At 34.9% G+C, this 17,193-nt stretch overlaps 1 protein-coding gene across 3 annotated transcripts in view; it reads right to left on the bottom strand.

The window, feature by feature from the left end:
* The window catches only part of EXOC6B (exocyst complex component 6B), a 618,471-nt gene that overhangs the window by 208,752 nt on the left and 392,526 nt on the right, over window positions 1-17,193 (bottom strand). The gene's annotated exons all lie outside the window — the stretch shown is intronic.

Genomic DNA, 17,193 nt, shown 5'->3' with positions numbered 1-17,193 from the left:
CCATAAAAAAAAAGAAGAACTGAAGGATCTCTATAACAGGACATGCTAGACATTGATCATTCACATCGTATTCCACAAGTTCAGAAAATTTCCAGAGAACCAAACATTGGTGATAGGAAGAAGATGCCGCCACTGAAGAAAAAATATACCTGCAGAATGTTAGTTGCCTACTCATTATCCATGCTCCCTTCTACCTTAACAAAATAATACTTGGCAATATAAACAGGATAATTAATCGCTCAGCCTCTTGTCAGATGTGGAAGGCAAATGAATTAAAAGTAGAAATGTCTTAAAGAAGCCCTCTGGCCTGATCTTTCCTTCTTTCTGCTGTCTAAATGTGGATGTGATAGCTAGAATTCTAGCTACCTTGGAACCTTGAGGAAAAGATCAAGAGAAAGGCAAAGACCTTAGCCCTGATATTCCTGAGCCTTTAAGCCATTATCATTTCTGGAGTTGTTATTATATGAGGAAATACACTCTTAGGTATTCAAACTACTGAAGTTGGTTAGCTGTTAGTATTCATAACTTATAACCAAATGAAAGCCAGTAGAATCAGGAAATTGGATGAGAGATGTGTACATCATTATGCACATAAATAGTTTGGAGAAAAGGATAAAAGGATACCTACTTACCTTGTTTTTTGACAAGTATACAATGTGTAAAGGACTTCTATATCTGAGGTCAAGTAAGGAGGAAAGTAAAAAATTAGCACACAACCCAAGTAAAAACACTGCAAAACAAAGGAAAGGGCACAAAATCTGCAATGGTTAATTTCATGTGTCAACTTGACTGGGTCATGGGCTGTCCAGATATTTGGTCAAACATTATACTGGATGTGTCTGTAAGAGTATTTTGGGGTGAGATTAATATTTAAATCAGCAGACTAAGTAAAACAGATTGCCCTCCCTATTGTGGGTGGGCCTCATCCAATCAGCTGAAGGACTGAATAGAAAAAAAAGGCTATTCACCTGTAAGAGGGAACTCTTTCTGCCTAACTGCCGTAAGCCTGCACATCAGTCTTTCCAGCTTTCAGACTCAAACTGAATCATGGCTCTTATTGGATCTTCAGCATGCCACCTTTCAGTCAGGAACTTATACCGACTTTGAGTCTCGAGCTTGCCATGGCAAATCTTGGGACTCCCCAACCTCCACAACTGCATGAGCATATCCCTCATAATAAATCTCTTAGATATATATACACATATCTTATTGGTTCTATTTCTCTGGAGAACCCTGACTAATACAATATCCAAAAGACTAGGAGAATTATCAAGCCTCAGAAAATTGTATATTAGAGGACTGATAAAAATTTTTTCAAAAAACTCTTTGGCATCATCAGCTAGAGTATAAAATAAAACATTTCCAGTAAAAGAGAAGCATCGACCACCGAGAGGGATGGGATAGGGAGGGTGGGAGGGAGGGAGACGCAAGAGGGAAGAGGTATGGGGACATATGTATATGTATAACTCTTTCACTTTGTTATAAAGCAGAAACTAACACACCATTGTAAAGCAATTATACTCCAATAAAGATGTTAAAAATAAATAAATAAAAGTGGACAAATTTACATTAAAAAAAAGAGAGAAGCATAAAACAATAAGGAGAAAATAATGTGAGGTGAAATGACAGCATGATAAATCAAAAAGTCAGTTAGAAATATAAAGGGAGATGAATAAGATAGGAGTCATCAAGAAAACCAAAAGCATAGTCATTAGTTTAATATCCAAATGAGAGAGACTAAGTTTAGGATTTATGCTGTGAAAAATTACCCAAGTTATTTGAAAAACAAACATGAAGAAATTTCCCAGAACTTAGAAAACTAGTATGAAGCTAAAAATCATAATAGAGAAGATGATCAATTTGAAGACAGAAGATTAAGTTAATACCAGGTCAACTGATGTTTATAAAGGGGAGCCAAGAAAAAAATTAAACACCAAGAATAATCAACATATTAGAGGAAAAAATTTACAAAATAGTACAAATATTCAGGCAGAAAAGTTGGGTTGACAACCAAAGAACAAAATTAGATTGCTCTACTGCAACACTAAAACCTAGATGACAGTGAAACAAAATGTACGGAGTATTGAAAGGAAAAATGTAACATAAAAAATTTTTAATCAAGCTAAAAGGGGAGAAGAAAGCATTATGAAATACATAAGAAAGGCCTCATAAAGTATAAACAAATATCTTTACTTGAAGGAATATACTGTAAAAGCCATGGTCTAAAGCATGGAAGTTAATTAAAAGTGAGATGAGTTTAATAACTGTCTTAAAACTAAATATGTTTCAGTGTTTACTGTTGAAAAAAGACATATAACAGAGAAAACAATGCTGTAATAATAACACTCTTGATCTAAAACAACTTAATATATTTAAAAATATAGGACAGGAAGAGTGAGAATAAAAATGTGTTATAAACCACTTATTTACTATGTCACAAATAAAACTCTGCATGTTTAATTCCAATGTTTAGAGAATTATAAGTTGAAGAACACTCTGAAAAAAGTTAAAGGACTTATGTCCCTTAAAGCTCTGGGGATTTGCAAAACTAAAAAATATGGCATATGAAGCAGAACAAAGGAAACAAAAGAAACATTAAAGAGAGAACGAGTAAAACAAAATAACACAGTTACAGCCAATAAAAAGCACAATAATTGTATATTCTTTAAATTATCTTATTAAACGACAAAGAAAGACAAGACAAAAAAAACTGATGAAACTGACAAAATAATGGGTAAAGGCATAAAAGAGAAAAGCAAATACAAAAGAAGAGATAGTAACATATTAATAATAGATAAGCTCAAATTCAAGGCAAAAGTTATTAAACAAAAGAGTCATTTCCTATTAGGATTCTGCAAAGATCTGACTACCACAAGCCCGAAGACAACATATATATTGTATGAAAATACATAAAGAAAAAAATTGTAGGTAAGAGAAAATACCAATAAACATGGGTAGCACAATGATAGTAAAAGGTCTTAACAAAATATACTGAGACTGACAGATCAAGTAGAAAAATTACAATAAGTGAGGTCTGAATAATAATGCAACAATATGGATTTTAAAAATATACATATATTGAACTTTGTATATCATGGTCAGGAAATATGTCTTCTAACTGATAATTTGCAATGAAATACTAAAGGATTTTTCAGAATTAATGCTTGAGCAAGTAGATAACCACATAGCTAAACATAAACCTCAACTATTTTTTCAATGTTATACAAAGTAAATATCTAAATGGATCTTATATGTAAAGCCAAAAAGTTAGTTATAAATCTTCTAGAAAAAAATGTAGGAGAAAAATTTCTAGAACTTGGAATAGATTTCTTAGATAGGACACAATAAAAAGGCAAGGACTCACCATATATAAAACTGAAATAGAACTGGTATATATAAAATATTCTTATAACTTAATAATTAGAAAAATAAATTAATTTAAAATATGGTGAAGGATGGTGGGAGGATAACAGAAGTAGATGAGGGAAATTAAGAGGTACAAACTTCCAGTTATAAAATAAATGACGTACAGGTAAGAAATGTACAGTATGGGAAATATAGTCAATGATTATGTAACGTATGGTGACAGATGGTAACTTGACTTATTGTGGTGGTCATTTTGAAATGTACAGAAATATCAAATCATTATGTTACATACCACTAATTAACAGAGTACAGTAGGTCAAATACACATCAAAAACAAATAAATTCATAGAAAAAGAGATCAGATTTGTGGATAAGGGTTATGGGGAGGGAGAACTGGATGAAGGTTGTCAAAAGGTACGGACTCCTAGTTATAAGATAAATAAGTACAAGGAATATAATGTACATGATAAATATATAATTAACACTGCTATGTTATATATGAATGTTGTTAGAGTAAATCCTAAGAGTTTGTATCAAAAGGAAAAAACATTTTTTCTTTTTCTTTTATTTTGTAACTATATGAGATGATGGATGTTCATTAAACTTATAGTGGTAAGCATTTCATGATTTATGTAAGTCAAATCATTACACTGTATACCTTAAACTTATACAGTGTTGTATGTCAATTATATATCAATAAAACTGGAAGGAAATAAAATAAAATAAAATATGGGGTGAAGATTTGAACAGGGACTTGACAAAAGAAGATATATGAATAGCCACTGAGCACATGAAAAATGCTCAGCATATTAGGTATTAGAGAAATGATAAAACCACAAGGAAATGCCAGTGCATATTCATTAGGGTGACTAAAATTAACAACAAAAAAATGACAATACCAAATGTTGACAGGAATTTTGAGTAACTGGAACTCTCATACATTGGTTTTGGGAACATAAAATTGTATAGATACTTTCAAAAAACCACTGTCAGTATCTTAAAAAGTTAAAAACATACATTTACCAAAAGACACAAATACAAATTAAAATAAAGTTGAACCCATGGATTAATTTTAACATTACAAAAACAGAAAAACGAGACATGAGTCTCCAAATTCAGTGCAATTAGAAATACACACAAATATCTATAAAGAATTTTTGCAAAGTTACATCTATATCTGACCATCTGTTTAAAGGAAATACAGAGCACACAAGAACATATTAAGTAACATCACAGGAATGCATTATTGGAAACCTTATAAAACAAATACCTTAGTTACTTTAACAAATAATTGGCAAAGCATTAAAAAAAAGGTAGACTACCTACAGACAAAAAGAGACTTAAAGAGCCTTCATTGACAATGCAGCTTATATAAAACAAATCTTCCCACCAAGACCCACTGTAAAACTTGATAAAATAACAGAAACAAAAGAAAGAGAGCTGTTTGAAAGCATCAAAGAGCAATCAAAAACATAAGAATTTAGGGAAACAAAAGGCAGAAGTTAAACATGAGGTGACCTGGAATTTCTCCAATGTTTCTTCCCCTCAGGGAATTTTCTTATTTCCAACACAGGCCATGCAAACTGAGAAGAAAATAGGAGCCTTTCAATAATGTGGAATTGAAGAATAATGGAGTTCAGTACTCTCACCTCCAGGTCCTCTCCCCAGCAAAGGCAGTCAAAATTAGGAAATAGGGCTTCCCTGGTGGCGCAGTGGTTGAGGGTCCGCCTGCCGATGCAGGGGACACGGGTTCGTGCCCCGGTCCGGGGGGATCCCGCATGCTGCAGAACAGCTGGGCCTGTGAGCCATGGCTGCTGGGCCTGTGCATCTGGAGCCTGTGCCCCGCAGCGAGAGAGGCCACAGCAGTGAGAGGCCCACGTACCGCAAAAAAAAAAAAAAAAAAGGAAATAAAATGATGCTAGAGTACAGTGCATTGTAGAGAAATAAGAATATTCTTTATATTGTTTGTCTTTATTTAATCCTAAATGAAATATGAGGTATGAAACAGAAACAACAGTAAGGAAGCACCTGCTAAGAGTTGAGAAAGCTAAGCAGAATTTAAGCAGACTCACAAAGCTGGGCAGAAAATTAGAGATCAGGTTCTACCAAGGAGCAAGGACCATGGTATACAGCCCAGGATTCAAGCTGAGATCCCAGCAGAACTATGCTCTATGACTAAGTGTAAACCAGAAATAGATCAATCTTTACAAAGCCTTAAGGATATCTTACTTTGCAGGGAGAGTACATGATCTAGAACTATTAAAAAAAAAAAATTTATAGGGGCTTCCCTGGTGGCGCAGTGGTTGAGAGTGAGTCCACCTGATGATGCGGGGGGCACGGGTTCGTGCCCTGGTCCAGGAAGATCCCACATGCTGTGGAGCAGCTGGGTTGTGAGCCATGGCCGCTGAGCCTGCGCGTCCAGAGCCTGTGCTCCACAACGAGAGAGGCCACAACAGTGAGAGGTCCACATACCGCCAAAAATAAAAAAAAAATGTATAGATGATTTTCTGTATTCAATAGACAAAATTATCAGAGTTGAGAAAAGAAAGAAATATATCATGGAAGGTGGTGAGGTGAAACAAGATAAAAAATGTGATTCAGTGGAAATCAACTATAGTTCAATTAAAAAATGTGATTCAGATATTGTAATTATCACACAAAATAATTTAATATGTTTACAAAATTGGTAACAAGATAGAGAATTTCACTAGAGACTTGAGTTCTATAAATATAAAATCAATTAAATTCTACAACTAAAAACCACAATTTCTGAAATTAAGAACTCAAAAGATGTTTTTAATGACATATTAGCCATAGCATAAGAGACGACTGGAACACTGGAAAATAGGTCCAAAGAAAATATTTAGCCTCAAGCACAGATAGAAAATCAGATGTAAAAGACAGAAAATATTGTAAGAACATATAAAACACAGTAAAAGATAAAATTTGTGTGTAACTAAAGTCCCTGAAAGAAAGTAAAGAGAGAGAGAAAGGGACAGAAATAGCTGATGGGATATTGGCTGGGAATTTTCCAAAACTAATGAATAACATTAAGCTCCAGATCCAAGAAGCTCTATGAATGTCAAACAAAATAAATAAGAAGAATCGCACATCCAAGCATCTTAATACAAATGCAGAAAAGTAAAGACAAAAAGAAATAATAAAAGTAGCTAGAGGAAAAAAATTATAGCTACAATAATATTGACAGCTGACTTTTCAATAGCAATGATTGATGTAAGAAGATAACTGGATTACCACTTTATTTTTTTTTTTTGCGGTACGCGGGCCTCTCACTGTTGTGGCCTCTCCCGTTGCTAAGCACAGGCTCCGGACGCGCAGGCTCAGCGGCCATGGCTCACGGGCCCAGCCGCTCCGTGGCATGTGGGATCTTCCCGGACCGGGGCACGAACCCGCGTCCCCTGCATCGGCAGGCGGACTCTCAACCACTGCGCCACCAGGGAAGCCCTGGATTACCACTTTAAATTGCTGGGGGTGGGGGTTTTGGGGAATGAGGTGTGAACAAGTGGCAACCTAAAATTTAAAAAAATCCTTCAATTTAGGTCTTCCACACTTTTTTTTTTTTTTTGGTACACAGGCCTCTCACTGTTGTGGCTTCTCCCGTTGCAGAGCACAGGCTCCGGACGCGTAGGCTCAGTGGCCATGGCTCACAGGCCTAGCCGCTCCACGGCATGTGGGATCCTCCCAGACCGGGGCATGAACTCGTGTCCCCTGCATCAGCAGGCAGACTCTCAACCACTGCGCCACCAGGGAAGCCCTTCCACCCACTTTTTGATTAGGTTGTTTGTTTTCTTGATATTGAGCGCATGAGCTGTTTGTATATTTTGGAAATTAGTCCCTTGTCAGTTGCTTCATTTGCAAGTATTTTCTCTCATTCTGAAGGCTGGCTTTTTGTCTTGTTTATGGTTCCCTTTGATGTGAAAAAGCTTTTAAGTTTAATTAGGTCCCATTTGTCTATTTTTGTTTTTATTTTCATTACTGTATGTGGTGAATCAATAAAGATCTTGCTATGATTTATGTCAGAGTGTTCTGCCTATGTTTTCCTCTAAGGATTTTATAGTACCCGGGCTTACATTTAGGTCTTTAATCCATTTTGAGTTTATTTTCATGTATGATGTTAGGGACTGTTCTAATTTCATTCTTTTACATGTAGCTGTCCAGTTTTCCCAGCACCACTTATTGAAGAGGCTGTCTTTTCTCCATTTTATATTCTTGCCTCCTTTTTCGCAGATTAGGTGGCCATAGGTGTGTGGGTTTATCTCTGGACTTTCTATCTTGTTCCATTGATCTATATTTCTGTTTTTTGTGCCAGTACCATACTGTTTTGATGACTGTAGCTTTGCAGTATAGTCTGAAGTCAGGAAGCCTGATTCTTCCAGCTCTGTTCTTCTTTCTCAAGATTGCTTTTGCTATTCAGGGTCTTTTGTGTTTCCATACAAATTGTAAAAATTTTTGCTCTAATTCTGCAAAAACTGCCTTTGGTAATTTGATAGGGATTGCACTGAATCTGTAGACTGCCTTGGGTAGTACAGTCATTTTCACAATATTGATCCTTCCAATCCAAGAACATGGTATATCTCTCCATCTGTTTGTGTCATCTTTGATTTCTTTCATCAGTATCTTATAGTTTTCGGAGTACAGGTCTTTTGCCTCCTTAGGTAGTTTATTCCTAGGTATTTTATTCTTTTTGATGCAGTGATAAATGGGAGTGTTTCCTTAATCTGTCTTTCTGATCTTTCATTGTTATTGTATAGGAATGCAAGAGATTTCTGTGTATTAATTTTGTATCCTGCAACTTTACCAAATTCATTGATGAGCTCTAGTGGTTTTCTGGTAGCATCTTTAGGATTTTCTACGTATAGTATCATGTCATCTGCCAACAGTGACAGTTTTACTTTTTCTTTTCCAATTTGGTTTCTCCAAAGAGGAGATACAGATGGCCAACAAACAAATGAAAAGATGCTCAACATCACTAATTATTAGAGAAATGCAAATCAAAACTACAATGAGGTATCACCTCACACCGGTCAGAATGGCCACCATCAAAAAATCTACAAACAATAAATGCTAGAGGGTGTGGAGAAAAGGGAACCCTCCTACACTGTTGGTAGGAATGTAAATTGATACAGCCACTGTGGAGAACTGTATGGAGTTTCCTTAAAAAAAACTAAAAATACAGCTACCATATGATCCAGCAAATTCCACTCCTATCCTAGGCATATATCTGGAGAAAACCAGAATTCGAAAGGATGCATGCACCCTGATGTTCACTGCAGTACTATCTGCAATAGCCAGGATATGGAAGCAACCTAAATGTCCATTAACAGAGGAATGGATAAAGAAGATGTGGTACATATATACAGTGAAATATTACTCAGCCATAAAAAGGAACAAAATATTGCCATTTGCAGAGACGTGGATGGACCTAGAGTGAAGTAGGTCAGGAAGAGAAAAACAAATATTGTATACTATTGCCTACATGTGGATCCAGAAAAATGGTACAGATGAACTTATGTGCAAAGCAAAAATGGAGTCACAGATATAGAAAACAAACTTATGGTTACCAAGGGGGTTGGGAGGTGGGATGAACTGGGAGATTGTGACTGACATATATCCACTACTGTGTATGAAATAGATAACTAATGAGAACCTATTGTATAGCACAGGGAACTTTACTCAGTGCTCTGTGATGACCTAAATGGAAAGGAAATCTAAAAAAGAGTGGATATATGTATATGTATAACCGATTCATTTTGCTGCAAAGCAGAAACTAACAAAACACTGTAAACCAACTATCTCCAAATAAAAATTAATTAAAAAGAATCAAGAATGAAGAAAAAATAAAAAAAACTTTTGACACACAAAAATAAGAGAATTTGCTACCAGTAAAGCCACACAGACAAAAAATACTAAAGGGAATTCCCTAGGACATAAATAATACCAAGAGGGAAGTAAGATACTACAAAAAGAAATTTAAAATGAGGTTAGTGCATAGACTGTAAAAATAGTAGTAATAAGGTTTTTAAAGTTTTGAAATAAATGTAAAATTAACATACATGACAACAGTACCACAAAAGGCAGGAGGAAGGTAATGGAGTAGTAGTATTACAACATTCTTGCACTATTCAGGCACTGGCAAAATTACTTATTTGTAGTACATTTAAAGAATTAATTATTTATTTATTTTTAAGATTTTTTTTTTTTAAAGTGTACCATTTTTAAAGTCTTTACTGAATTTGTTACAATATTGCTTCTGTTTTATGTTTTGGTTTTTTGGCTGCCATCCATGTGGGAATCTTAGCTCCCTGACCAGGGATTGAACCTGCACCCCCTGCACTGGAAGGCGAAGTCTTAACCACTGGACCGCCAGGGATGTTCCCAAACAATTTTTTTAAATGCATGTTGTGATCTCTTGAGAAACAACTAAAAATAATAAACTTATGTGAAAAGCTAATATAGGAGTACAACAGAATAATAAGAATTGATTAAATCAAAAGAAGACAAAGAAGAAAATGAAGAAACAAAAAACAGGGGACAAATAGAAGCCAAAAGTAAGGTAGTAAATTTAAACAGAAATGCTACAGTAATCATATTAGAAGTATGTTGAATAAACAGTACAATTTAAAGAAAAACTGTCAAAATAATTTTTTAAAATACATAGCAATACATACATAATATGCTACTTGAAAGAGATGCACCTTTAAGTAACGACACAGAGATGGAAAAAGATACACTACGTAAAAATTAAAAGAAAGTTTGTGTACCTTAGCAAACATCAGAAAAAGATTATAAGGTATGAAAATATCCGCAGAGATAAAAGGGTTAATCCAACGAAAAGATATAATAAATCTAAATTTATATGTACTTACAAGCTTCAAAAATATTAAAGAAAAATAACAGAACTAAAAACAAGATTAATCCAAATAAACCAGAAGAATATAGAATATTCAAATGTCACAGTGAAAAAACGTAACCTAATTGTCATATATAAAATAATGCAGCACCTAACAACTGCAGAATATACATGTGTTTCAAGTGCTCATATAAGTAATGGGTCATAGCATAAATCCCTATGAATTTGATAGTATTAAAATTTAATAATGATTTTGGTCACTGGCCATACTGGAATTAAGCTAGAAATGGATTTTTGAAAAAAGACACCAAAAAAAGAAATCCCCTCCCGACAGCAACAACAACAAAAATTGAAAATCAAGCATATAATCTATTGGCCAAGAAATAAATCACAATGTAAAGTAAAAAATACTGTGAGCTAAACTAGGATAAAAATATAATGCATCAAAATTTGAGGAATGCAAGTAAAGATATGTTTATAAGATTTACAGCCATAAACATATATAGGTTTTAAAAGGCTGTACATTGACCATCTAAGAACCCATCTCAAAAAGCTAAGAAAAAATAGGAAATTGTATTTTAAAATATATCAATAGGAAATAATAAAAATAAGAACAAATATAAATGAAATGGAAAAATATACAATAGAGAAAACTGACAAAACCATAAGTTGGCTTTTGAAAGCATAAATCAAGTTATAAACAACTTAATGGCTGGCATAAATAATATCAAGAGGATTTAAGGCATCAATAGTATCAGTAATGATGAAAAACAGGACATCACTATAAATACTGACACTAAAAGGAGAATATTATTAACAAATAAACACCAATAAAATTAACAAGGTAGATGAAATGAATAAATAACACAACTTACCAAAATTGACACAAGAAGAAAATCTGAATAGCCTTAACGTGTAAAATACGTTGATACCATAATTAAAAATTTTACACCTAATCAAACTTTCCTTGAAAGCAAAGGCCCAGGTGGCTTCCCTGAATCTTCCAACAGTAAAGAAACAAATAATATCTATCTTACACAAATACTTCCAGATAATAAAACACTTCCTAACTTGTTCTGTGAGGCAGAATAACTCTAATACCAAAGTCTGATAAAGACATTACAGGGAAGAAGCATAGGGCAATCTCTCACATGAATATAGAAACAAAATTCTAAACAAGATATTAGCAAATGAAACCTAGTTTCAGATAAAAATGTATCACAATCAGTTTATTCCAGGATTGCAAGAGTCATTCATTGTAATTCATCTTATAACAGAATAAAGGGGAAAAAATCACATACTTTTTTTCAATAAATGTAAGAAAAGAAAGTGAAGTATTCAATAACAACTGATGATAACAACTATTCATAATCTTCGAATATCAGGAAATGTATTAATCTGATAAGTGTTCCTACCAAAAATCAAGCAACCAACAGCTGCAGAAATATAGAAAATATCATACTAAGGGTGAAATATTTAAAGACATTGTAAATGGAATTGCTTTCTTGCTTTCCATTTTGGATTGTTTACTGTGAGTGTATAGAAACAAAACCGGTTTTTGTGTTTATCACGTACCCTAAAACTTTGCTGATTTTGTTGTGAATTCTTGGGTTTTTCTATATAGAGAACCATGTCATCTGCTGGTAGAGATACTTTACCTTCTTCCTTTACAATTTGGATGGCTTTTATTTATTTATTTTCTCATCTAGTTGATCTGGCTAGAACTTCCAGTTTAATGTTGAACAGCAAGAGTGAAAGCAGGGATTCTTGTCTTGATCCTGCTCTTAGGAAGAAAGCTTTTAGTCATTCACCATTGAGTATGATGCTAGCTGTGGAATTTTCATAAATGCTCTTTATCATATTGAGGATGTTCCCCTCTATTCCTAGTGTTCTGACTGTTTTTTTTTTTTTCCACAAAAAGGTGTTGCATTTTGTCGAATCACTTTTCTGCAAGAATTGAGATGATCATGTGGTATTTTTGCCTCATTCTATTAGTGTGGTGTATTACACTACAATGATTGACCCTCTTACACTGAACCACTATTGCATTCCTAGGTAAGATCCCAGTTGGTAAAGGTGCATGAAACTTGCAATATTCTGTTGGATTCACTCTGCTAGTATCTTGTTGCCCTGATCTCAGGAGGACATAAGGCCAGAATTACCTAACAGCTACATGTTGGATTTTAATATCAGCACAGGGATAGGCCTTGGGTTCTGCAGAAGGAACAGGGATATAAACTAGGCTCCTGCTTAGTCGCCTCAGATTGCTACAACAAAGTACCATAGACTGGGTAGCTTGTAAACATCAGAAATTGATTTCTCACAGCTCTGGAGACTGGAAGTCCAAGATCAGGATGCCAGTATGATTGGGTTCTGGTGAGAACCCTTTGCCAACTTGCAGACTGCCAATTTCATTGTATCCTCAAATGGTGAGCAGAGAGCAAGCTAGCTCTCTGGTCTCTTCTTACAAGGGCACTAATCCATTATTCATGAGGGCTCCACCCTCATTCCTAATTACCTCCCAAAGGACCATCTAGAAATACCATCACGTTGGAATTTAGATTTCAACATATGTATTTTACGGGGACACAAATATTCAGTCCATAGCATGTGCATACTTTTGAGACCTCAAAAAGGCTATACTTACAGTGAAACGGAATCAGATTAAAGTGACATGGAAGCTTCGTTTTACCTGTGCACTTGGCATTGGGAAAAAAATAGTCTCCCATGAGAAATCGAAATCCAAGTGTTGATGTGCTGTTAGAATTTACAATACAAATGTAGTACAGGAAGCCCTAGGCTAAAATATGAACAAAAAAACTGGTCCTAGATCAGTGAAACCTCTGAGAAAACCAGGAAAAGCAATTGTAAAAGAGCTCAATATGGACACTTTTATAATCTAAGAAACATGAATGAGTTCCCAAGGAAAAACAATTCATGTTAAAGATAAGCTCACAGTCAAAATTAAAAACTGCATAAAGAAATGATTTTTCATGAGGTAGAGTCTAAAGATCAAAAAGAATAAAAAGCAATAGGCAGAGACCTGAGATAAAAGAACTTTTTGGAAGTTAAAATAAAATACCTATGTTTAAGGTGATAAACAAGATAAAAGAAATTCAAATCATTACAAAATAACAGAACGCTATGAAACAGACAGATATGAAAAAGAACAAAATAGGACTACTAGAAAAATACTGTCACTGAAATTTAAAATAGATTATACAAACAATAGACTGGACTATAAGACAAAAGATAAAGATAAAGATACTTTTATGATAAAAATCTTAAAAGTAACAAGAAAGAAAAGACAAACTGCCTACAAAGGAACAGTAAATAAGACTGACAGCAGCAAGAGGCTGGAAGACAGTGAAATAATATCTTCAATAGGCAGAAGGAAAATAAGGTTTAATTCATAATTCTAAGTCTAGCTAGAGATGAACAGAGGTGAAATAATAACATTTTCAGATAAGAGAGGTTCATATATCACTTAAATCTGAGAATACTGCTCTAGGTAATAACCAGAAGCTCACTGAGAATATGGTAACTTAGTGCAAGTCACAGATATATACTAAGTATAGAAAAGACCTTAGCAGCATTTGATTCAAACCACTTCACAAATGACTACTACAGCACTGCCCTTAAGAGGGTGTGCAGAACTTACACAAATGCCTCCAGAGAAGTGAAGGTCACTAAATCACAGAGACATCAAATAAAACTTTTGCCATGTTTTTTCAGCTAAGTCTTACCTTCTGGAGCTAAGACAGCCCTTTAGCTAACTGAAGGTCACAATTATATGCCTCAAGCCTCTAAGTTATCTTTTCTCTAGGCTAAATAAACAAACATCTTTTTCAAATATCCCTATAGGATTTAGTTTCTAGTCCTTTCTATACCACAGCATTTTCTTTTAGAAGACTCCAGCTGGTCAGCGTCTTTTTTAGACTACAAAATAATTGATCCAGAAATGCTCTGATTAGCATCAGAGAGGATTTTGTTCTAGATCAGTAGTTCTTAAACTTTAGCATACATCAGGATTCCCTGGAGGACTTATTAAAATACCCATTGCTAGGGCAAAAGCCAAGTTTCTGATTCCATATGTCTGGGATGGGGCCTGAGATCATTCATTTTTAACAAAATGCTGACACTGCTGTTCCAGATACCACATTTTGGAAACTGTTAGATAATATTCTTCTATAACAAAATCTTAGAACGGTTTAGCTTTTTGGTAGGTCATCTTGCTTACTAAACCTGAATTTGTAGTCAACTTAAATTCTCAAGCCTTTTTTTACAGGCACAATTGATTTGAATAACCAACTAAACATTCCCATTCCTTGTTTTCTGTCTCTATTGAGAAAATCAACAAAATGCATGTTATACATGGTAGACCAATAATGACATTCATATATGAAGGAGAGTATATTATTTTCTTATATTTTAGCTTTAGTTCATCAAGCTAAGAGGAGTTCTAGACCTCCATCATCTCTAATTTATAAGCAAGCCAGTTTTTTAAGATCTCTTGGTGTCCTTTCCCCGACATTAAGAGAACTCAAAGGCTCTGGACTGAGCATTCTACAAATTATTTTTTTAAATTCCATAACAGAATTGCTAATGATGTCAAAAAACAATGAATCAACCATATAATGCTTTCCAAAAACCCTTGAAAAATAAATGTTTCCTTTACAACTACATGAATAATTTAACTAATTATGAGTCGTCCAAAAAACCAGTTTTATAAATGCTTACCCAAAACTGGAAAAAAAATTACTTTCAAATTTGAGCGCTTGACCCCAGTTAGGTAATGTGACATGAAGACAAAGAACCCTACCAATGCCACATAATATTGACAGAGGCCCTCTAGGCAGGGATATTAATATACTCAGAGAACAACCTTTCAAGACCAGATGCACTCAGTGTCAATTTGTTAAACTTTAGAAATTAATGGCCTTCACATAGCTTTGCTTAAGTTATTTTTTGTGCCAACATCTTGGGCACCAAAGTTCAATTCAAGTCAGTCTGACAGACTTAAGATAAATCCCAAGATAAATCCAAAATCTTCAAGTCTATAAAAATTTACCAGCTCATTGAAATTGCCCAGCTCTGCTCATACCTCAATTCAAGATGCTTTGGTTAGCAGAGGATCAATAGTCAGACAATTTATTAGATTACAATCTAAACTTTTTTTAACATCTTTATTGGAGTATAATTGCTTTACAATGGTGTGTTAGTTTCTGCTTTATAACAAAGTGAATCAGTTATACATATACTACAATCTAACTTTTATGACAGTCCTTTTTTCCTGGCCTAATTTAAGACTCCATGTCCACAGCCTTGGCTGAATTAGCCTGATAATAAACACTCCCCTCTCACTCACTTGGTAAAAATGTTTTTGTAAAGGATAGGAACATGCTGCGTTTTTATATATCTTTCTTTTATGAAACATAATCAATGGCTGTAGCAACCCTGAAAGATTCTTAAAACTCAGGTATTCATTCATATTTTGAAGTGAGGAAAGATAATGAACCTTAAGGCTCTACAATTCAGCTAAATTAAAGAAACAAATTTCCTGTCTGCAGCTTTTGCCCCAATCTTCCAAACTCAGCTACGGAGTTCTGAAAACTTACAAGTCAAAGAGCGAACAAAAGGGAAAAAGATGCTGAGCCTGGGGTCCTCCAAAGAATACACCGATCAAAGGCCAGATCATTGTAGCTGTGGCAAGAGAAAGCAGTGGGGGAAAGTAGCAAAGTCTTCTCAGGGTACAAAAAACAAAAACTATGTGTGAAAAGGATCCTGAAAACTCTTCAAAATGTACTGACACTGTAGTTTGAAAAGCATGGAGACATTTCCATGTGTTTTTTGACTGTAATCAATCATAGACAGCTTCTACAACTCTCTGTCTCTAAGTGTCCAAAGTATGACAAACAAATGTAGATCACAGCTTCTAGAATTAACCATGCCAGTATAAAATCTAATTGAATAAAACTGTTGCAGAACACTGCTTCACTCCACTAATGAGAAGGAATAGGTAGCACAAAGTGAAATTTCTGACCTTATGACAAGTAGCCTTAAAGCAAGGTCAGCCTTCTGACCTTAAAGCAAGTAGGAGATTGGAACCATAAAAAAATAACAATAGTATACACGGTATATATGAAACAGTGCCAAAGAGCAGTAATAGTTTTTACTCTATATCTTCCGTTAGTAAAGTACAGAGAAAAAGCAATTTCTAGGAGATTCTGGAGTCTTAGCATCTTCAGGATTCTAGCAGTAAACACAAAAACTTCAACCAATACTGATTTGTCAGACAGCTTATACTAGGTTATGCTGCAATAACAAATAACTCCCAAACCTTTGTGGCTGACAACTACAAAGATTTATTTTTTACTCATGTTACATGTCAGCTGGGGATCAGGCTGAAGAAGCAGCCCCTTTCTGGGACATGCTAACTTCATAGCAAAGGGAAGACAGCCATGGCAGAACAAGGTAATGCTTCTAACAGTTCTGCTTGGAGGTGACATCCATCCCTTCTGTTCACATTACATTGGACACAGGCAGTCATATGCAGTTATTCATATGAATTCTGAAGTTGCAAGGGACACTTGCCCTGGAAGTAGCAAACATTCCTTACTTGGGCCCTGGTTTTACGTTCTTGGGGTAGCTTCCTAATTCACTGTTTTCTGAGGCTGCTGGCTCTGCCCTCTAGGAGGTCATTCATTTTCCTTGATCCTCATTAGATCCACAGATAAGGTATTGAAGACTATGCTTCACTACTACTACCTTGGTAGTTGAGCAGCTTTCTCAAGCTACTTCCCATTCACAGAAGGTAGGAGGCACACAAGTCATGAACAGTCACAATCTCTTTTAGTAGAACCTACTAGCTCATTTGGCAGTACAACACTCTCAAAATCTTACTTAACTGCAGTCATCTTGCTAGGCCAATAGCCAGACTCACAAATCTTTTAAGG

The sequence above is a fragment of the Neophocaena asiaeorientalis genome, unplaced genomic scaffold, assembly GCF_003031525.2.
Source record: "Neophocaena asiaeorientalis asiaeorientalis breed wild unplaced genomic scaffold, Neophocaena_asiaeorientalis_V1.1 scaffold303, whole genome shotgun sequence".
NCBI lineage: Eukaryota > Metazoa > Chordata > Mammalia > Artiodactyla > Phocoenidae > Neophocaena > Neophocaena asiaeorientalis.
This window is presented reverse-complemented; position numbering and strand designations above follow the sequence as displayed.